Genomic DNA, 24,214 nt, shown 5'->3' with positions numbered 1-24,214 from the left:
CCGAGTACCTCGAATTTACCAAGGACGAGTAAACTGCAATTTTGCCTCACGCACACAGTCTCCAACTCAGCCCACGCTGATATGCTAGGAAAGCTTAACTCGCTTTTTGGAGGGGTATTAACCGTAAAATTTTGAATAAATTCGTTCAGTGGCTCTCCTATGCAGCACCTCTCTGCTGGGGCAGCTCACAACGCAGTCAGTTGAGAAGGGGTTGGTCTCGTCGCGTTGTTGGTAAATTTCCATTGGCTTACTGCTATAGCAGAGGGGTAGAGACTCACATATTGTGAATTAGATCAGGGGTCCCCAACCGTTTTTTGCACCACGGACCGGTGTGATTTGGGTCTTTTTTTCACGGACCGGTGTTCTGTCAAATTTTGCACCCTTACAAAATTTTGCTCCCAATGCTTTTGTGGCGGTGAAAAAAGCCCTCTTTTATATTCAGTTGGACTCTTAATGTTATCCAACGGAGCTAAAAAACTATTTACATCATAAACATACATGTGCAACACGAAAATTAATGGTTAACGACACGGCAAAGTCGTTAAGTGAGAGACCTGCGTGCAGTTGTTGTGTGCAGCTAACATGGCAAACGTAAGGTAATATTCCTTTCTTTAAAGAGAGTTTGTAGTGTGTACTCTGGAATCGCTGCATTCGCGGTCATTTTTAACGTTGCGCGGATGCCAAATTTGTCAGAACAGCGGCAGTGTGCTGCAGAAAAATACAACAAATTTTTAAAAAAACATTTGTTTTTAGCCCCGTCGTGTTAAGTGCAGGGAACATACAACTCACCCGCTGAATCAGTGGGAGGCCTGAGTTTGTTTCGTTATGACGAGATGGGAGATTGAGAGAAGCCCGTTTCACAAAGATACGATGTTGGAAATTGTAGCACAGTTTTCAGTGCTCTCCCTAGCGCTGTCAGCATATTCCAAAATGACTTTAATCCAGAACCTCGGTAGAGTTGTTGTCTCAAATGTACGGTACGTTTAAGGTTTCCGTGATTTGCGATCTCTACAAGCTGATATTCCTGTTGCACAGACATGCTCGAATCACTCGGTTTATTCACATACGGGTCACGAATCCACTCCTTCGTAGTTCGTGGGTCTTGAGTGATTGGGAAGTAGCATAGATTTTGTTTTCTTCGAGGTTGTAGGCTCATCTTCTGGCTCGTCAGGTGCCCTTTTCCCCGTAAAAAAATCTGTTCAAAGACGTCTGTTTTTCAGCCATTCTAGTGTGGCGGGCTAATTATTTCCGGGAACAAATGTGATGCTCCCGCCCTACGTCATACATCATTATCAAGGACAAGCGCACATAGATATACAAAACAAGATGTACTGCTAGCAGTCCAATCAATGGATTTCTATTATGACAATTTATCCAGTAGTAGAGCTGGGAATCTTTGGGCACCTAACGATTCGATTACGATTAGGAGGCTCCGATTCGATTATAAAACGATTATTGATGCACCCCCCTCCTTTTTTTTTTTAAATTTTTTTTAATGTTTTGTACATTAGTTCCAAAATTGTTCAAAAATCCTCTCAGGCTAAACCAAACTACTATTTCAGTATCAAGTTAACATATAACATAATAATAATGGGGTGGCGTGGCTCAGTGGTAGATTAGTTGTTCCCCAACCCAGAGGTTGCGGGTTCAAGTCTACGCTCTGATGAACCCGTCTAAGTGTCCTTGAGCAAGACACTGAACCCCACATTGCTCCTGGTGCTGCATCACCAGTAGGTGGATGGCGAGATAGTGTAAAGCACTTTGAGCGCCTTGAAAGGTGGAAAAGTGCTATATAAGTATAACACCATTTAGCATATAATAGTAAACAAATATACAAAAAGAACAGTATATAAAAAAACTCCAGTCCCCATTCTGTATCAGCAGCTTTAAACAACATTCAATTAATTGAATGTTGTGAATCAACTGTTACAGTTATAATTTCCCTTCTGTCTACTTTAGTCAAAGGTTTAAAACAATTTCATCATTTAAAGATAGATTCAAGACAAGATTCTGCCGATTTAGGAGTATTTTAGATAAAAAGTTAATTAGGTACGCTACAACAGAGCCTTCTAGAGAGGTCTACTGCTTTAAGATGGCGGCTGTTTACTTACGCCGGAAAGTGTCATATCGCATCTCTGTTCAATAATACATGTTCTAATACCGACGTCGTCTTTCATTTTGCATCTAGTTCTACATATATATGATATCTACTGTAGCCGTATGTTTGAAGCAACTAGCAATTGGCGTTGTTTGTAGCGACTGTCGGCCGCAGTCAGGTATGATTGTTTTTTTATCTAGGGCTCACCACCTGTGGGAGGGGCCAAAGGGGTCGGGTGCGTAGGGAGTTGGGCGGCAGCCAAAGGCGGGGGCCTTGGCGGTCCGACCCCCAGCTGCTGAAGCTAACTCTTGGGACATGGAATGTCACCTCTCTGGCAGGGAAGGAGCCTGAGCTGGTGTGTGAGGCAGAGAAGTTCCGACTAGATATAGTCGGACTCTCCTCCACACACAGCTTGGGTTCTGGTACCAATCCTCTCGAGAGGGGTTGGACTCTCTTCCACTCTGGAGTTGCCCATGGTGAGAGGCACCGGGCAGGTGTGGGCATACTAATTGCCCCCCGGCTTGGCGCCTGTACGTTGGGGTTTACCCCGGTAGACGAGAGGGTAGCCTCCCTCCGCCTTCGGGTGGGGGGACGGGTTCTAACTGTTGTTTGTGCTTATGCACCGAACAGCAGTTCAGAATACCCACCCTTTTTGGAGTCCTTGGAGGGTGTGCTAGGGAGCGCCCCCTCTGGGGACTCCCTCGTTCTGCTGGGGGACTTCAACGCTCACGTGGGCAATTACAGTGAGACCTGGAGGGGCGTGATTGGGAGGAACGGCCCCCCCGATCAGAACCCGAGTGGTGTTCTGTTATTGGACTTCTGTGCTCGTCACGGTTTGTCTATAACGAACACCATGTTCAAACATAGGGGTGTCCATATGTGCACTTGGCACCAGGACACCCTAGGCCGCAGTTCGATGATCGACTTCGTAATCGTGTCATCGGACTTGCGGCCGCATGTTTTGGACACTCGGGTGAAGAGAGGGGCGGAGCTGTCAACTGATCACCACCTGGTGGTGTGTTGGCTCCGATGGCGGGGGAAGATGCTGGCCAGACCTGGCAGGCCCAAACGTATTGTGAGGGTCTGCTGGGAACGTCTGGCAGAATCCCCTGTCAGAAAGAGTTTCAACACCCACCTCCGGCAGAACTTCTCCCTTGTCCCGGGGGAGGTGGGGGACATTGAGTCCGAGTGGGCCATGTTCCGCACCTCCATTGTTGAGGCGGCCGATCAGAGCTGTGGGCGTAAGGTGGTTGGTGCCTGTCGTGGCGGCAATCCCCGAACCCGCTGGTGGACACCAGCGGTAAGGGATGCTGTCAAGCTGAAGAAGGAGGCCTATCGGGCCTTTTTGGCCTGTGGGGCTCCGGAGGCAGCTGACAGGTACCGGCTGGCCAAGCGGACTGCGGCTTCGGCGGTCGCCGAGGCAAAAACCCGGACATGGGAGGAGTTCGGCGAGGCCATGGAAAACGACTTCCGGACGGCTCCGAGGAAATTCTGGTCCACCATCAGTGCACCATTAACACTGTGTATAGTGGAGATGGTGTACTGCTGACCTCGACTCAGGACGTCGTGAGCCGGTGGGGAGAATACTTCGATGCCTTCCTCAATTCCACCGACACGCCTTCCCTTGAGGAAGCAGAGTCTGGGGACTCCGTGGTGGGCTCTTCGATCTCTGGGGTTGAAGTCACTGAGGCGGTTGTAAAGCTCCTCGGTGGCAAGGCTCCGGGGGTAGATGAGATCCGCCCGGAGTTCCTGAAGGCTCTGGATGTTGTAGGGGTGTCATGGCTGACACGTCTCTACAACATCGCGTGGACATCGGGGACAGTGCCTCTGGATTGGCAGACCGGGGTGGTGGTCCCCCTTTTTAAGAAGGGGGACCGGAGGGTGTGTTCCAATTATAGAGGGATCACACTCCTCAGCCTCCCTGGTAAGGTCTATTCAGGGGTGCTGGAGAGGAGAGTCCGCCGAGAAGTCGAATCTCGGATTCAGGAGGAGCAGTGTGGTTTTCGTCCCGGCCGTGGAACAGTGGACCAGCTCTACACCCTCGGCAGGGTCCTCGAGGGTGCATGGGAGTTCGCCCGATCAGTCTACATGTGTTTTGTGGATCTGGAGAAGGCGTTCGACCGTGTGCCTCGGGGAGTCCTGTGGGGGGTGCTCCGGGAGTACGGGGTACCGAGCCCCTTGGTAAGGGCTGTTCGGTCCCTGTACGACCGGTGTCAGAGTTTGGTCCGCATTGCCGGCAGTAAGTCGAATTCGTTCCCAGTGAGGGTTGGACTCCGCCAAGGCTGCCCAGTGTTTCCCCTAGGATTTTTTGAAGCTGTGGTGGTGGGCTGCATCGGAGTCGGACAGCCTCACCATGTCGCGCCACAGCAAAATTTTTTTTCTTCTTTTTTTCCCCCAAGAAGAACCATAACAAAGATATATTTGAAATATTTCATTAGCCAGGCTAATGTTGTACCTCTCAGCTACAGTACATGTATGTAAAATGCGTAGCTGATTACAGCTACGTTACCCGATGTACTAATGCAACTTTTTTTCTCGTGGCAATAGTACGACTTACATCTCGTAGTGACTCAGGGTTGGCAACCCAAACTGTTGAAAGAGCCATATTTGACCCCCAAAAAAACACAAAAAAAACTGATACAGTATGTCTGGAGCCACAAAAAATTAAAAGCCTTGTACCAGCCTTATAATTATCGATACTAGCTATATTAGCCTACTATAGAAATACGTAATTAGCCTTCATGATTAAATGTTTGTTTTCCCTGCAGTGGATCCTATAGAGAATGACGCACCACGTGACTACTCTGTTGTACTATGCCACCACAAGTTTAACTTCATTACAATATTAATGAATTGAAAGAATGTTTGTGTCATGTTTGTCCTCCTAGAAATCCTATTAAAACAAAAAAATATATTTCCCTCCCCCATCTTTTTCCATTTAAAAAAAAAAAAAAAAAAAGCTCCGAAGCATAGCTAAAGAGCCGCATGCGGCCCGAGAGCCGCGGGTTGCAGACCACCGTCGTAGTCCTCCTTTTTCCTTTTATTTGACCCTCATAAGTACTACATTACCACAACAATAACAGTCCTTCTGTCAACTGACCCATTTAGAGCACTGGGGGAATTCTAATAGCCGTGTAAAGAGTTTTACTTGATTCGGTGAGAAGGTGAATAGTTTTTTCCCCGTTGTTCGTAAACTAAATTTCCACACAAAGGCACGTCGAGGTACCATTAACTTAGCAAGGAGAGGTATGAGAGTCATTTTTCGAGTGTCCCAGAGCTCGCGAAATTTGGGTGGGGGGGCGCATTTATCAAAGTTTCGTCAGCCGTAATTGTCTGAAGTTGGCGCGCCGGTGTTGTGCCGAAAAATAGCCACTCCACGTGAAATGTCCCCCCTGACGGGAGCGCCCACACGTCACTCGTACAAACAGCCTTTTCTTACCAATCGATGGACACAGAAACGACGTTCTTGTACCGTGAATACTGTATGTATCATTTTACTCTGCTTGAATTGATAAATTGTTTACTGTGACCAACGCTCTGAAAATAGAGCAAGGCTTTATTTTGGGCCCCGCCTCTCCGCAGTCTCTCAGCGCAAGTTAGTCAAAGTTTGCTTTCCGTCCAAGACGGCCGTCCACCGCTCACTTTCGCCGAAAAGTCCGATCCAAATTATTGTAATGCCCCGGATATGGGCAAGAAGGAGAGAAGTCTGTATTTGCTTACCCACTTTATTGTGGTAACAATAATAAAGAAAAACAATAACAAAATAACAGCGGGCTGCTACAACATGCGACCGCTATCTCTCGCTATCTCGCTCGTTCTCCCATTCTTCCTACTCCTTCCCCTTGCGTCTCTTAAGGGGGGGCCTGCATAGTTACGAACATTAGGCTACAATACACAATGAATAGGTGTCCGCTGAACTCCTCCCACTCGGCTGCCGCTAGTTTGAAGCGGCCTTAAAAAATTTTTTTTTTATTTAAATAAATAAATAAAATACATCTCATTTGCCAGGCGTGGCGGCTTTCATTTTAGTGTGGCGGTGCGCCACAATCTGTTGAATATAGGGGAATCCCTGCTGCCCTTTGTCACCGATTTTGTTCATAATTTTTTGGACAGAATTTCTAGGCGCAGCCGAAGCGTTGAGGGGGTCCGGTTTGGTGACCTCAGTATTGAATCTCTGCTTTTTGCAGATGATTTAGTGCTGTTGGCTTCATCAAGCCGTGACCTCCAACTCTCACTGGAGCGGTTCGCAGCTGAGTGTGAAGCGGTTGGGATGAAGATCAGCACCTCCAAATCCGAGACCATGGTCCTCAGTCGGAAAAGGGTGGAGTGCCCTCTCCGGGTCGGGGATGAGATCCTGCCCCAAGTGGAGGAGTTCAAGTATCTTGGGGTCTTGTTCACGAGTGACGGTAGGAGGGAGCGGGAGATCGACAGGCGAGTCGGTGCGGCGTCTGCAGTAATGCGGACTCTGCACCGGTCCGTAGTGGTGAAGAAGGAGCTGAGCCGAAAGGCAAAGCTCTCGATTTACTAGTCGGTCTACGTTCCTACCCTCACCTATGGTCACGAGCTTTGGGTCGTGACCGAAAGAACAAGATCCCGGATACAAGCGGCCGAAATGAGTTTCCTCCGCAGGGTGTCCGGGCTCTCCCTTAGAGATAGGGTGAGAAGCTCGGTCATCCGGGAGGGACTCGGCGTCGAGCCGCTACTCCTCCGCGTAGAGAGGAGCCAGCTGAGGTGGCTCGGGCATCTGGTTCGGATGCCTCCCAGACGCCTCCCTGGAGAGGTGTTCCGGGCATGTCCCACCGGCGGGAGGCCCCGGGGACGACCCAGGACACGCTGGAGAGACTATGTCTCTCGGCTGGCCTGGGAACGCCTTGGGATCCCGCCGGAGGAGCTGGTTGAAGTGGCTGGGGAGAGGGAAGTCTGGGCTTCCCTGTTAAAGCTGCTGCCCCCGCGACCCAACCCCAGAACAAGCGGAAGATAATGGATGGATGGATGGACAACAGAGCCTTCTAGAGAGGTCTACTGCTTTAAGATGGCGGCTGTTTACTTACGCCGGAAAGTGTCATATCGCATCTCTGTTCAATAATACATGTTCTAATACCGACGTCGTCTTTCATTTTGCATCTAGTTCTACATATATATGATATCTACTGTAGCCGTATGTTTGAAGCAACTAGCAATTGGCGTTGTTTGTAGCGACTGTCGGCCGCAGTCAGGTATGATTGTTTTTTTATCTAGCGGCATGAGTTGAACATGATATTTACTCTTGGTCCGTGTCAAGTTCAAAAATAGATCCTTAGGTAGACATTGTAAAATTACCCAAAAATAAGGAGAGAAGACACAGTTTTCCTGGCCAAGGAGAGCAAAGATAGAGAGACATATAGTGAAATTTTAGATTACACCATATGTCCACCAAAATTAATCTAAAGAAAAACCCTCCTTTTTATTTAGGGGTTTGTCCTAACACAAAATGGATGCCGCCCTGAGGGAGGGGGAGGCAAGCTGGAGACACCCATGTGCTTTTGATTGGATATGTGTGTGCATGTAGGTGGAACTAAGTGAGTACACGTATGTAAGCAAGGGCTCATTTAAACAATTGTCAAAATGACCCAGACACTTCAGTTATGCAACGCTGCGGCCATGGAAGATGTCCTCGGATGGAAAATTGTCCTCGAAGGTCTAGACGAAAGTCCAGACGCCAGGTGCTGAAGATGTCTCGGAAGGTCTAGTTACGCAATGATGCGGCCATGAAGCAAGGCAGTTGTCATCCCGACCCTCTTTTACTCTTTGTAACACTTAAGCATTATTCTACAACCTAGTATAGCAAGCAATAATCATTTACTGGTTATATCAATAAGAAAAATATGGCAATATGTATTATTTATGGTATAAATGAGCACAAGAAAATATTCAATCAATCAAGCAAATATTTAATAAATCAAACCTCGATAATTACCTCAACAGTCCGTTCCTCATTGCGTCTCAAAGACCGCGCTGACTGTGTTATACTTCCGCTTAACCTGGTATAATTCAATAATCGGAATTTGGATATTTGTGAATCGTTCTCGAAACTTCCACGGCCGAATTGCGAATACTCTAAGAATCGGAAATTTCGCACGCCTCTATCCAGTAGTATTGTAGCAATTCTTATATGCCCCGCCCAATTGCATGATGGAGAGTTGGGGCAACCACGACTGTGGGTGGTGGTTGCAAATGTTATTACATGTGCGTTGTATTAGATGAAGTGCGCTGTTTCTTGTCGTGTGGTGAACGGGGCACAAGAGCAGTAAGTGTGAAATAAAAGTTAACCCTCTGTCATTCTTCCCCACGTCGCTCGCCACAGTATTATTTGTAGAGTAGACAGGAATATTGGTGTGTTAAGGGGCACTCACCAAAGTTAATATGGCCAGAATGGAGTCATTATTAAATTATTTCTGTGCGGCCCGGTAGCAAATGCGCCATAGACCGGTACCGGTCCGCGGCCCAGCGGTTGGGGACCCCTGAATTAGATCACCTGTAAACTAAAATTATTGAAATGCAAATACAAAATTAATAATATTAAACTCCATCATGTTAGTATTTATTTTAAAAAAATGTACTCAATTATCTGTTGGGTTACACTATAAGTCTAGTAACTTCACAAATCGCAACAATATGGCAAAAAGAGAGCAATTCTTCCAAAAGTGCTTGATGGGGAGTTTTCCGAAATGTCTCCTTTTTCAGTGAATGTCAAGAAATGAGAGATACAAAGAAATAAAATAGATGAAGCATGAACCACTTTAAACGAGTCACATTTATCATTTCATGCACAGCATTGAGAGGTTAAAGTGACCTGACGATATCAAGTCGTGACTCGCTCGAGACTTTCCCCTCCATGTCGCTTAAAGCGGAGGACAAAGAAAGAGACGGGCGACTTTGTACTTCAGCTTGTGATTGGCGACAGGCGGTGGCGAGATAAAGTGAAATGAGTGATGATAAAAGTGAGTGTTTTTTTTTTTATTATTATTAATTTTATTCACAGGTTTGGGAATGGGCAAGGTCACTTTGCTCTTGAGTGCAATGGGAATTCCTGCACTGTGTGCTACTACGCTATTCTTATTAAAAGGCTAATGCTATTATTATCTGATCCGATCGGAATTTTAAAAAATCTGTATCAAGACAGCCGTACTCTGATTTTGTTTTCAGTGCACATTCCGAGTCATCGTTCTTGAATCCAATTGGTCCCCCCCGCTGCCCCTTCCCGTGTTCACCTTGCAGCTGCGTACGCCGTCACTTTCATAAATTGTGTGTCCACATTAGCTAGTTTGTGTCAGCAGGGTTGTGGGTTTTTTGGGGTGAGCTAGTGCTGCGTCCACCTGCTTCGTCCGTGTGGTGGTCCATTCATCTAAACCCCTTTAGGCAGGGGAGCTGCAGAGATGCCTGAAGGTAATGCATCCTCATCAAGGCCGTGCTTCCCTAGCCAAAACATTGTTTGTTAATTATGGCAACTTTTGATCGGGCCACTCATTTATCACTACTTCCCGCTGTAAAGACCATAAGGTGTGACGTTTTTTTTTTTTTTTTTTTTTTTTTATGCTATCCATCCCCTTCTGCCATTCAAGGGCAAACGTCTCATGTATCAAGCATGGTTATTTATAAGATTGGATCAAATATGGCATGGCTATGAAATGCGTTTAGGTCAACACTGTATCACTTTGTGGCAGTTGTAGTCTGTGTTTGGTTTCAGTAACGTTATTTTTGTCTGCTTGGTGTCTAGGTGTTCTTTGTTGTTGTGTAACCTTATTTGTATTTACAGTGCCCTCCATAATTATTGGCACCCTTGAAAAAGATGTGTTTTTTAGCTTCCAATATTTTTTTTTTATTCAAATAATATGGGACCTTAATGGAAAAAAAAAAGAAAAATCCAACCTTCAATACGAGTGCATTCATTCAGTGGGGAAAAAATCCCACATTAAGAAAAAAATATTTGACATCAAATAATGTGTGTCACAATTATTAGCACCCCTGGTGTTAATACTTTGTACAATCCCCTTTTGCCAACAAAACAAGGTCTGGGGACTGAGATGGCCATGGGAGGAGCTTGATTTTGTGTCTGGTGAACCATTTCTGTGTAGATTTGGCCATATGTTTAGGGTTATTGTCTTGCTGAAAGACCCAGTGACGACCCATCTTCAGCTTTCGGGCAGGGGGCAACAGATTTTGAATTAAAATGTCCTGGTATTTCAAAGCATTCATGATGCCATGCACCCTAACAAGGTTCTCAGGGCATTTGGAAGCGAAACAGCCCCACAGCATCACTGACCCACCCCCATACTTCACAGTGGGTATGAGGTGCTTTTCAGCATGCGCATCTTTCGTGGCACGCCAGACCCACTTAGAGTGTTTGTTGCCAAAAAGCTCAATTTTGGTCTCATCTGACCAAAGCACACGGTCCCAGTTGAAGCCCCAATACCGCTTGGCGAACTCCAGACGTTTGCGTTTATGATTGTGAGTGAGGAAAGATTTTCTCCGTGCATGCCTCCCAAACAGCTTGTTGGCGTGTAGACAGCACCTCATACCGCTTCGTCAGAGGGTTCCGAAGGCGGAAGTGTTCGCCGAAACATGTCAGGTAAATAAAACCACCTACTATTGCCTGGGATAAAAGAAAAGGTTTGATAAATTTAGAAGTGTAGGCAAAATGAACTCTATATAACTACTAATGAAATAATAGTTTTGAAAAAACTGTGCTGATGGTGACTCAGTGACCAGCTGATGTGATTTGTTGAAGTTTTGATGTAGAGGTTGAAGGATGAAAAGAGGCAAAGACAGACTGAGTCACAGCCAGAGAGTAATGATAACAGTGTTGATTTCTATTCACCATCCCCCCCTCCGAATTAAAGTATGTCACAGTCACGGCCAATTATACTGTAAAGCTGCATGGTTAAACTGGAAGTTATGCTGTTGTCAGGTTTATTAAATGCTTGTTCATTTGCCCCTTTTGAACCATGAGCACCTGCCCCTCCACCACACATTTTAACTGTCAAACACCTGACACAAAACAATTGGTTTTCATACGCCCATCTCGTCTGATCATCTGATAAAAATATAACGTAGTAGATTATATTAGCCAATTTGTCTAGAAAAAGTCTGCTACCTTAAATGCTACGAATGCTAACGTATTTACAATTTTCATATCGCTTACACATAACTCCACAAACTGTAGCTCTAAACTTAATTACAAATGCATACACATATATTCGCTGAAAAAACTTACAGCCTTATGTGGGCCAAACGAGAGGGCTTTGCTGTCAGACGAGTTTCCTACTCAGTCATAGAAGTCAAGGGGACAGTCCAGCCACACCCAAAGCTGCCACCAGAGGGCATTGTATTCTCCATCATTAAACAAAATAAAATGCTTTTGGACTTTTTGGATAGTTATTTTTTCAAAGTGTTAATTCGGGCTACGTCGCCAGCGTAGGAACGGAACTCATTCTTACCCCGGGGACTGCCTGTACATTAAAAACCTACACTACCTATGAATATAGTGGTAATCGTTAACAAATTGCATTTCCCATGGACACCATGTGGGGGGCCTGATGACTGAAGAGGAGGGGAGGTGAGTCAAAAAGACATGTGAGACACAGGCACATCAGACACATCATCCAATCATCATGAAGAGAATCAGAGCATCCGGGCCAACCGAGCCCCGCCCACGACCCATTGACCCCCAGAGACACATAGCGTCTGATGGGCGGGATAAATGCACCCTTCAGCCAATGACTCATCTCATTTCGCTGTATTGGAAAAATGCACTCTCAAGTCTAGAGTCACACAGCGTCCACATTGTTTAAATCTCCACAAATGGATGAAAAGCAAGCTGCATCTTAACCAGTGATGAGAAGCTAATTCTGAATAAAAGTTGAGCGCGTTATAGCGGCAACGCGCTACGTAAAGTACGTGGTTGCTTATTCAGCTACATTAGCACGACATTAGCCCGTAATATTCTGTCGTACGACCCACATAAAGGCAACTTTATAAAAAAATATCGTTATATGGACTTACGATCCACCAACTTGCTGTCTCCTGTCGTCTTCCAAAATTATACTTGGGTGACTGCGCTTCAGGTGTTCATTCAAGGCCGATGTGCTGCCGTGCTTTGCAAGCTTGGTGTACAATGTACCCGCCTTTGTTTTGTTAAACTAAGTCCATGCTTTGGTGTGCTTCTTTTGGCTTTGTGCCGCTTTCCCTGCTTGAATTCCGAACTTCCGCCATTCTTAACTTTCCAGGCATATATTTTTCAACTCTTTATTAACCGTCAACGGGATGGTGTGCTCGTCGACACATTTACGTCATTACGTCAACTACCGTAGTTGATACAACTCTAGAGCAATCGCCACTGTATTGTACCCTGATTAGCCTTTAAACTAGGGCTGTCAAACGATTAAAATTTTTAATCGAGTTAATTACAGCTTAAAAATTGATTAATCGTAATTAATTGCAATTCAAACAATCTATAAAATATGCCACATTTTTCTGTAATTTATTGTTGGAATGGAAAGATGAGACACAAGACTGATATATACATTCAACATACGGTACATAAGTAGTGTATTTGTTTATTATAACAGTAAATCAACAAGATGGGAAACGTTATTAACATTCTCTTAAAATGATCCATGGATAGAAAGACTTGTAGTTTTTAAAAGATAAATGTTAGTACAAGTTATAGAAATTTTATATGAAAACCCCTCTTAATGTTTTCGTTTTATTAAAATTTGTAAAATTTTCAATCAAAAAATACACTAGTAGCTCGCTATTGTTGATGTCAGTAATTACACAATGCTCATGGTGCTGAAACCCGTAAAATCAGTCGCACCCAAGTGCCAGCAGAGGGCGACAAAACACCAAAAAACACAAGTTACAAGTGGACATTACACTGTGCTGTCATTTTCATCTGTTTGAGCGGGGCATGTGCATTTAATACGTCAAATATTTTAACGTGATTAATACAAAAAAATTAATTACCGCCCGTTAACGCGATAATTTTGACAGGCTTAAATAATATGCATAAATTCATTTACACAACAAATCCCGAGAATTGCATGTTGTTTATAAAAATGTAACATCATTTGAAAGATTCGGAGATTTGTTGATGCACTGAAAAGCTGGAGCAACAAATCACACTCCTGACATAAGAAAATAAAAAAAACTTTTGAAATTTGCGGCCTCTGGGGAGCAAGCAGCCAGGATCAGGGAATTTCAACATGCCAAAAAGACATTTGTATTTACTGTCATTTTTCAAAAAGACGGAAGATGGTTCAAAACCAGTCAGAAAAGCACAGAGAAAAGAAAAAAAGAAAAGTCCCACAGCATGGCAAGTGGGCATTTGCGTTTTGTTTTCAGCACCATTTTCTGCATATGTTCCGGGACCTGTCCCTGTGACGTCATCCCTGCGCTGTCATATGTACTTTACATTTCGGCACCTTATGATTTACAAATTAAGCATTGCATACCGTAATTGTATATTTTTTTCCGACTATCATCTTAAAGAGTATGTCATGCCCTGGGAAAATGTTAATATTCCATCATTTATCCATAAACGCATGCCTTTTGTATTCATATCATGCCACTTCGTGTAATTACACACAAGAAAATGAAAGAAATTTGGCTCGATTGTCAAGCTAAAACGACCGGCGCCCGAGATCTGGCAGATTGTGTGTGTGACGTCATTACAGGTGAAGAGAGTGCCACCGGCCACTAGGGGGGCAGCGCTTTTCTGCATCAATATTAATTCCTTCTAGTGAGGGGAGAATTAGCGGTGTTTTGAGCTGTTTATGCCGTTGCATTGTGTTCGTCCTGCACATATTCCAGGTTCCCTCATGAAGAAACACCCCTCGTTGTCAATAAAAGAGAATTCAGAATTGACAGAGAGGGGTGTTTCTTCAACAAGAAAAAAGGCTCAGTGCTTTAATACTGAATGGCGGCGATGATGGCAGACAATTTCGTTTCTAGTTTCAGCGACGAATCCGACGTAGAAGGACGTAACGAATGTTCATCTAATGGTGACGAGGAGAGTTACGAAGCTTTAATTGGTGTTTTAGGTTACCAATTTGAGCCCAAACGAACGCCAATGCAGCGTAATGAAACGGTCATTGAGGGGAGCAATGACACTGATGAAACATCGGCAGCAGATCGTGTGGGAAACAACGAATGATATTTTTTGCATTTCTTTTTGTGAAGCTGATACACCGTGACCGCAAAATAAAGTAATGTATAGAATGATTGTTATTTATTGCGCTATCATAGTTTTTCGCTCTGCCAACAGACACAAATATGAATGGGATCAGAGGATTTGTTCTATATATTTTACGAGCGATAATTTATACATGTGTCCAGTCCTGTATCCAATGCGTGATATTTTTTTATTATAAAAGAGTACTCATTCTGGCCATTTCGAGCTTGGCTGCTCCCCTCCTTTGCTTAGCCTTAGCCTCCTTTGCCAGTCATCGTCCTCTTTCTTGATATCTCGGGACATTTAGGTGGCTGGTGTATGGTGGGCACCGCATCTGCTTTGAGCAGCAATCTTGCAGCAAAACCCGATTTCACTTGTCCATAGTTCGAGAAGCTTTCAGGTGGAAAATAACAGAAAACGGTGCCGGAGGCTGGGTCTAGAAAATTAGCCCTCTTTGCACGGACGAACTTTACCCTATGTCTGCGTAGTCCAGCTTTTTTTTTTCGTGTTCGGGAACTCATGGTTACTATATTCCGATAAATAGCTATTTGTACACCACATAGCACAGCAGTTTTGAACCATTTTAGTGATGTTTTGGTCAAACAAACCCGAACTACTCTCTCGTCGATAAAAAACAATGGCACCTGGCTCCGCCTTGACTGTCAATCACTTGTTGTGACGTCGCCGCCCCATTCGGCTGTTTCCGGAACACTTTCGGAAATGTTCGTCATTTTCGATCTATTTTCGATAATTGCTCATTAATGTGATTGATTTTTTTGTTAACTTTATCAATATTTGTTATCTTGGCACATAACGGTTCTATTGATGTCTCACACCCCCTTTGCCGTTACATACCCTTTAAATTTGTCGTTAATGGAAAGCTCTAAGTGTCCTTTATAGAACACAAAATGAAATATTTTCAGTTGTATTTATTGGCTTGGAGATATTCCGGTTTTACCTTGTAAAGTAAGGAAGTTCAAGTAGAGATTGTGGCGCTAAAGCACAGTTAAACTAAGATTACCAGATCATTTCTTGCACGTACTCTACTAAATGAATAATGAATTAATAAAAATGATGTAGAATGCAATGACATTTTTTTGATCCAGGGCTAAACATATTGACATATATAATCTTGGTACACAACATTAATCTGTTATATGTACCGCTGAGACAACAGGCAACACGACGGGAGGCGTGGTGTTAATCTACACAATATCCTGACAAGTTTCTTAGTCAACGAGACTGTTCCGAATAAATTAACATAAACATTTCCCTGGAGGACCGTTCTAATCAGAGTATACTATCGTTTTCGACTCCTGCTTAATGAATCATAGGAATTATAGTTGTATTATAAATGGCAAGTCTTTGCAGGGCTATTAGTTTGTTTCTTTAGGGGTCTAATGGAAGACATGCTTCATTTGGGGTAGAGGGGGGGTCTGGTGGGCCTCGCTCGCAGTGTCCCTGCAGCAACACGAAATGAATTACATTATTTCCAACAGCTGCCATTTTGCGATGATCTTATCAGGAGCGTGCCGACATAATGTGGCGGAGGAAGTTATTATTCCACGCCCGCCCCGCCACCCCCCCATAATAAGATTCATCGTTCCGAGCAAGTCGCCCGCCCGCTTTCTCGCCGTCCTCCTCCCGCTATTTTCCTCACACATTCTTTGGTAATTACAAAAGATGGATTCCATCAGTAGATACATTCCCCGCTTGAAATTTATATTCAACAAGAGTTGCCCTTTAACTTTCATTTTAACGCCCGTGCTTTGTGCTTTATGAACTGCCTCCGCCCTCCCGGCGAGTCAGTGGAGTTTGCTTGGAAGTGAAAATAAGTGCCTCATTCAAGGTGTTGATTAAATTTGGGGGTGCATCAAAATGAGGTGTCTGTGCCGATTTCGGGGATAAACAACATGCGCGCCTACGGGCCTACTCGCAGCGGCACAGCAAATGCTAATGGGGAAGAAAACAAGATGCCTTCAAGTGCACCTTTAGTGCGGGGCATGACGCCGTCCTAATCAGGCCTGCACTTGACACCCCGCGTTGTCTTATCAGTAGTCATTTGGGAGGCGATGAACGATGGTGAAATGCGAACGTCATCGCCGTTGAGCTGCAAGCCAATACATGGGGTGTGATGCGACTGCAGCGGCAAGCGACACGCACTGCCACTGTGCATCATCGCTTGTCTCTGATTGGCTAGAAAATTGGAGAGCATTTTAAAGCCAACAACTTCCCGTACTGTTGCTTTCTTATTTATGTCCTGGCAATGTTTTCGTCAATGATCACGACAACGAAAATATTTCATCAACGAATAATTTTTCATTGACTATGACTTCACGATGACGCGCTGAAAACGTGTCATGGGAGACGAAAACATAACGAGATGGATGCCAGTTGTTGTTTGACGACACGAGAAGAAGTTGTAAATCCGCCATAGTTTCTGTCATATATTTACAAGGGTTAGTGGTTGTGTGAGATTTTGTTATTGTATGTGTAGTTAGCACACATTTAACAGTGTGTGGCCGTGTCACTTATGTGATGTGCTGCGCCTCCTTCCCTCACACATGCGCCTCACACACATTTTTATTCACTGGCTGGTGAGTAAGCCTGTGCCCATTCCAGGTTCCTTTTGTGAAACATACTTTATGTGTCAGGTGCTGCTTGGTAAGTTTTGCTTTCTTATCTTGGCTTGATATACCATGTTGCTTTAGCCTTAAAGATCTGTGCTGAGTGATCATCACACACTAAATTGTAGCGTTTGCATAGGGTTCACGTTAGCATTAGCATTTAGCGCAGTGACTCAGTGTCGTCTTAAACTCTTAAACTTAAACTCTGTAAAACATTTTACATACAGTTCGTGGCGTCCAGGTGAGTTTAATTATCACCATGAAAATGGTGACATCCTTGAAGACTCTACAGTTCTGTGCTCGTCTGTCATGTTCATTGTTGGAAACTTTTCATTTATTTATTCATGGACTAAAACTTTTGAAGTTTACAGACGAAAACATTTTAAGAATTGTCGACTAAACCATTTTGAAAAGACGAAAATATGACTAAGACTAACAAGTCTTTTCGTCCATAAGACTAAGACGAAAATTAAAATGGCTGCCAAAAACAACACTGTGTCCTGGAAATCGTGCCGTGAGAAATCATAAGATACGTATGTGCTGTTTTCACACTGCTAGAATCATATGCTACTCCATGTTGAAAGAGTTTTTGTACAGACATGAGGAAAAAACAAAGGTTTATTCAGTCATGGATTTCACATTGTGAAAAAACAAAATGTACAAAATAATGCCATCGAAACCATAAGTCATGATATCATTGAGAACAAAAGCAACACGTGGACTCATTTTTGCATTGTTTTTGGCCTCGCACATATAAATATTAGGGCTGTCAAACAATTAAAAATTTTAATAGAATTAATTACAGATTCAAAATTAATTAATCGTATTTAATCGTAATTGAAACCATCTATAAAACATGCCATATTGTTCTGTAAATTATTGTTGGAATGGAAAGATAAGACACAAGACGGATATATACATTCAACATACGGTACATAAGTACTGTATTTGTTTATTAAGACAATAAATCAACAAGATGGCATTAACATTATTAACATTCTCTTAAAGCGTTCCATGGATAGAAAGACTTGTACTTCTTAAAAGATAAATGTTAGTACAAGTTATAGAAATTTTATATTAAAACCCCTCTTAATGTTTTCGTTTTATAAAAATTTGGAAAATTTTCAATCAAAAAAATAAACTAGTAGCTCACCATTGTTGATGTCAATAATTACACCATGCTCACTCATTCTGCTGAAGCCCATAAAATCATTTGGACCCAAGCGCCTGCAGAGGGCACCAAACACCAAAAAGCAAGTAACCAGCGGACATTACACTGCTGTCATTTTAATCTGTTTGAGCGGGGCATGTGCGTTAATTGCATCAAATATTTAAATGTGATTAATTTAAAAAATTAATTACCGCCTGTTAACGCGATAATTTTGACAGCCCTAATAAATATTCATAAGGAAAGCCGCCATTGATGGCGCTGCCTGGATAGGACGTTAATCGCCGTCAATGGAAACCAGTGAGTTAAAAGCAGTATGCCAGTCATCTAAAATTCTTATCAAATAAAATCTTCAAAATTGTGCAGTTTGAGGTAAAAAAAACATCTAGTCTTCCAAGTAAAACAAATTGAAAATTAATGCTGACAAAGTTTGGCATGTGGATGTCAATTTCCGGTTGGCCAGTGTCTTCGCAGGTGATTTGTCGATCAATAAATCAATTGCTGATTGGTTGTACTGCCAGGTGACAGCGACAGAAATGGAACCATTTCCTATTTTCTTGTATCTTGTATTTCATTTGCAAGAACGTCATGTGTCTTGTCACCATAAGAGGGTTGGCGATTTTCACCTCTTTGCACTTATGCCATAGAAAATGTATTGACCACAAGCTGCCAGTCTGAACAAGGCCTAATTGGTTTTGTGGGGAAGTGGCAACAACGAAAATTCAAATTTGTAGTGTCCAATTTGTAGTGAACCACACTTTAAGCTTTTTTTTTCTGTTTCAAAAAGTTTTTTCTCAAATAAAATACAAGTGCACATTGACTTATGAGTACGTTGATTTTCGCAACCAAATTTGTAACTCAACTTGCTTGTATGCTAAATCAGTGCAAAGGTGCATTGAGTTAAAATGTGAACCCATTGAATTCATTCTCTCTGCAGCAAAACAATCAAATCACCATTGTGATTTAAATGCCATTTCATTGCCCGCACCCAAAAAAAAAAAAAAAAGTATACCGTAATTTCCCGAATTTAAGGCGCTAAATTTACTTGTAAAATCTAGGGGAAATTATTGTACCCGTGTATAACGCGCACCCTAATTTTAGCACCAATAAATAGAAGAATACAAGAAAACGGAGCTCGTGTACAGATACAGAAATGTCATTTTACTGACTGGTGAAACACAGCACAAGCATAGCACATTGGTAGTTCAAAACATTACCGTAAACTGACAATATGTACGGTACTAATATGATATGACAACTTCTGGAATTTACCAGAATCTAGGAGAAAACAAAACATGTGACTTTTCTTTTCAAGGCTGCTGTATAACTTGCTCGTTTGATCATGATGAATAAAAGTTTCCTCCATGGATTGATACGATAATATGAAAGTGAGAACGTAAGTCGGAAATCCGAGAGAGCTCATCGCTGTCGACACAACAGTGACAATCGGAACTATTGTTATTTGGGTTCGAGTTTCCCGAGGGACAGATATAGTTGACGGATACAGGAAGTCTGTGTTGTGTTACGTTTGTTATGGTCCGCGTTGCGGAGCTGCAATAAACGTTGACTCAAATGAGTTAAAAAAAACTAAATTCTGTGCTTTATGAAGAGTGAAAAAAGCTGAATTTAACACAGACGAAATCATTCAGCCGATCAGAGTGAAGTATTAATTACCGAAACAAAATGGTGACGTCAAGTACCGTAATGGTCGGCAACGGATCGCTGCATACGTTTCTTCAACACAACATGACCGTGTCAATAAAAAAAAAACGTTTTATATATATATATACATATATATATATACAGTTTATAATATATACAGTATATATTTCTGTCTCCATCCATGTACCCGTGTATAATGCGCACGATTTTACAAGTTGATTTTGGGGGAAAAAAGTGCGCGTTATATTCGGGAAATTACGGTAATAATTTATGATATTATACTCATGAAAAGATGCAATAATGATACTGTAAAACAAACTGTTATGATTTAAACTGTTTTTGCTTCAATTCTATAGAAATTCTGCTCTTCGTCGTGGGTGCCACCTGGAGCGCAAGTTAATAGAGATAAACATGGAGCTGGGCAAAAAGTTGTTCTTTGCAGAGGATAAAGAATAAAGACTTGTAAGTATCTTTTTAGTATCTATCTATATGTATTCCTCGAGTATTTGTATTCTACCGTGCATCTTGGTTATAGGCAACATTGATGCCATTAGAAAACCCATCTGATAGATCTGAAGCCAAAACCACAGACCACTTGTGACTCAGATGTTTTCTTACAAGCCAAAGCTAAAATATCAGTCAAAGTACAGCTCAAAAATGCTTGTCACTTATTTTAATTCTTTCCAAGTGCTGTCATTTGATGTGTTTGACTTTTTGTTCCAGCCGATAAATTGTAGAAAGTTTTATCAACAGCTTTCAGACTAAAAGTAATTAAATACCATCTGCAAAACCCACAGTGTGTTTTCCTGCTACATTGTAACGTTGCTGTTGAATCACACACAACCTAAACCTTCCGCCCACCTTCATCCACCCAGTCAAAATCAACTCTGTGGTCTTGTTTGTGGATCAAAGCACCCACTTGTGACAAGAGTGTGAGGGCAATCCACCCTGATTACTTAAATTAAACATGAGGAATCGAATGAACATGCTTCGAAAAGTAGAACGTCACCTGGGCGCGTTGCACTAAAAGCTCTGATTAAAGCTGGCCCGTTTGGCATTTGAATAATGAACAAACACGGCACAGAAATGTCAGCCATTAACCTTTGAGACCGTCGCCCCTTATTCTAAAGCCTTGCCGATTTCCTATTTTCCACTTCATTAGCCCAATAAACACCATTCCGAAAAAATCATGGGCAAGGTGTTGCACTGAAATTTGGAATACTAGCTTTTTTTGCTCCCTGGCTCCCCCTGTAGTTGTGGAGTGTAATTCATTTTGAAACACATTTGGACAGTGCTACACCTTAGTACATTTATAGATCTTAAACTTAATATTAAAAGTCAGTTATTTGTGCTCCCTATTATGTGCCCCAGGTAACTCTTTGAATACGAATATGATTTTTTTTTTTGTTCAAGTACCTTTACTCCGACCCGTCCCTCCCGGTGGAAAAAGATCATTGACAAGTACAGGTAGTCCCCGGATTACGACGTACTCGACTCACGTGATATCGACTTAATGACGCCGAAGTCTTGTCCGCCATTTTGTCTCCAGTCGTCTTTTTTTCTCAGCCTAATTTGCCTAACAAAAGTGTGCTAACGTATTTACAATTTTCATAGCAAATTGCTCACACATAACTCCACAAACAGTAGCTCTAAACGTAATTACAAATGCGTACAAAAACATACAGTATATTAGCTGAAACAACTTACAGCCTTATGTGGGCTAAACCCAATGTTGTCAGTAACGCGGAACTAAGTAACTACGAAGTTACTAAGTAACGCGTAACTGTAATCTGATTACTTACTTTCAGTAACGAGCAATGTAAGCGTTCATTTTTCCAAGCCAGTAATTTGATCAGTTAGTTTCATTTGTGTCTATGCGTTACTATCTTGTTTTTGCCTCATAATGTGTCAAGTTCAAAAATAGATCCCTAGGTAGACGTTTGTAAAATTACCCAAAAATAAGGAGAGAAGACACTCAGTTTTCTTGGCCAAGGAGAGCAAGGAGGGACTAGACAGTGAAATGCTGGATTACGCTGTTTAGTCACCAAAATTGATCTAAAACTAAACTCCTTGCTCTTTCTTTTATTAGGGGCTTGTCCCAACACGGAAAGGTGCCGCCCTAAAGGGAGGGGGAAAGCAAGCTGGGGACACCCATGTGATTTTGATTGGCTATGTGTGAACATGTAGGCGGAACTAACTAAATACACGTGTGTAAGCAAAGGCACTTAGATAAAGTGGTCAGAATGACCCAGACACTTCAGTTATGCAACGCTGCGGACATTGAAGATGTCCTCGAATGGAAGATGTCCTCGAAAGTCTAGATGAAAGTCTAGACGTAAGATGCTGAAGATGTCCCAGAAGGTCTAGTTATGCAAAGTTGCGGCCATGAAGCAAGGCAGTTGTCACCCCGACCCTCTTTAACACTTTATAACACTTAAGCATTATACTACAACCTAGTATAGCAAGTAATAATCATTTATTGGTTATATCAATAAGAAAAAATAGGGCAATATGTATTATGTATGTATTAGGTATATATGAGCACAAGCAAATATTCAATCAACCCTCGATAATTAACTCAACATAATGTATGTAGAATGAAGAATACTGTAGTCATGTACGAAGAGCATTTCAATAGAAAATATTGCTCTTGGGTTTGGGAGTAACATCACATCTCATGTTTTCTCATCGGGGGGAAAAAAAACAGGTCACGTGTATTACCATGCTGTTTGAGCGCTGTCTGCCACGGCAGTCAACAACATAGCATTTTGACGAGGCAGCGAGGCTAACAGTGAAAGGCAGGTAAAAATACGGTGGATCTGGTCAATTTTCAAACTAATATAAAATTGTAACCCACTTTTTGAGTCCATCAGATCTCTTGAGAGGTAGATCGAGGCATAGTTGACTTGTCTTTGTTGATTTACTGCTGTCTTCTCTGCTCTAATAATACCCAACACGGGCCCCTGTTCAATACAAAACCCTCCTACCACAACAAAACAAGTAGGAACTAATATTCACATAGGAATACATTCTCCCAGTCCTCTTCTGGATCATCCAAATGCTCTCTAGCGAACCACAGATGGGCCTGGACGTGTACTTTCTTCAGCGGGGGGACACGTCTGGCAGTGCAGGATTTGAGTCCCTGGCGGCGAATTGTGTTACTGATAGTAACCTTTGTTACTGTAGTCCCAGCTCTCTGTTGGTCATTCACTAGGTCCCCCCATGTGGTACTGGGATTTTTGCTCACCGTTCTTGTTATCATTTTGACGCCATGGGGTGAGATCTTGCATGGAGCCTCAGATCGAGGGAGATTATCAGTGGTCTTGTATGTCTTCCATTTTCTAATAATTGCTCCCACAGTTGATTTCTTTACACCAGACATGTTCAAAGTCCGGCCCGGGGGCCAAATGCGGCCCGTGGTCAAATTTCATCCGGCCCCCAGCCTCTGTCATAAAATCAATAACGTCTGGCCCGCACACAGACTTAATAAATTGGTCAGCAGTACTGCTACCGGCATATGAAGTATCTTGCACACTAAATGCTGCTGCTCATTTACCCACTAAAAGGCAGCAGCACTCTAAGCAACATTACCTCATGTGACCCTTTACTTCCAATTTTCTAAAATGGCGACAATCAACAAAAAAAAGAGAGTTGACTGTGACGGCCGACACTTCAAGGATAGGTGGAAATTGGACTATTTCTTCACTAAAATACGCAACAACTGTGTCTGCCTCAATTGCAAAGAAACTGTCGCTGTTTTTAAAGAGTTCAATGTGAGGCAATATTAGCAAACAAGACACGCTGACATGTACGGCAAGATTACAGGGAAGATACGTAGCGAAAAATTGAAGCAACTTGAAGCTAGTTTAATTTCACTGCAGCAGTATTTCGCAAGACCCCGAGAGTCGAAAGAGAATGCCACAAAGGCTAGTTTTGAGATTGTTGAAATTATTCATGAAAAAAAAAAAAATAAAGCAAATGTGACCCACAGAATGGCTTGCTAAAATTTGCTTAAATATATTGTTCTACATAAAGGACGTCAGCCAAGGTAGCCCCCCCACATTTTTACCACACCAAATCTGGCCCCCTTTGCAAAAAGTATGGACACCCCTGCTTTACACCAAGCGTTTTATCTATTGCAGATTCAGTCTTCCCAGCCTGGTGCAGGTCTACAATTTTGTCTCTGGTGTCCTTCGACAGCTCTTTGGTCTTGGCCATAGTGGAGTTTGGAGTGTGACTGACTGAGATTGTGGACAGGTGTCTTTTATACCGATAATGACTTAAAACAGGTGCCATTAATACAGGTAATGAGTGGAACCTCGTTAGAAGAAGTTAGACCTCTTTGACAGGCAGAAATCTTGCTTGTTTGTAGGTGGCCAAATACTTATTTTCCGCTCTAATTTGGAAATTAAAAATTAAAAATCAAACAATGTGATTTTCTGTTTTTT

General features: G+C 42.7%; 1 long non-coding RNA gene across 2 annotated transcripts in view; it reads left to right on the top strand.

Moving 5' to 3' along the window:
- Positions 1-24,214, top strand: part of LOC130915449 (uncharacterized) — a 115,762-nt gene that overhangs the window by 63,926 nt on the left and 27,622 nt on the right. Inside the window, exons 3-4 of one of the 2 annotated variants that reach the window (XR_009063093.1) lie at positions 20,123-20,228; positions 20,302-20,416. This is a non-coding gene — a long non-coding RNA (uncharacterized LOC130915449). Of the gene's footprint in view, positions 1-20,122; positions 20,229-20,301; positions 20,417-24,214 lie in introns of those variants that run through there. The other variant, XR_009063092.1, reaches the window with a different exon arrangement.

The sequence above is a fragment of the Corythoichthys intestinalis genome, chromosome 4 (genome assembly GCF_030265065.1).
Source record: "Corythoichthys intestinalis isolate RoL2023-P3 chromosome 4, ASM3026506v1, whole genome shotgun sequence".
Taxonomy (NCBI): domain Eukaryota; kingdom Metazoa; phylum Chordata; class Actinopteri; order Syngnathiformes; family Syngnathidae; genus Corythoichthys; species Corythoichthys intestinalis.
This window is presented reverse-complemented; position numbering and strand designations above follow the sequence as displayed.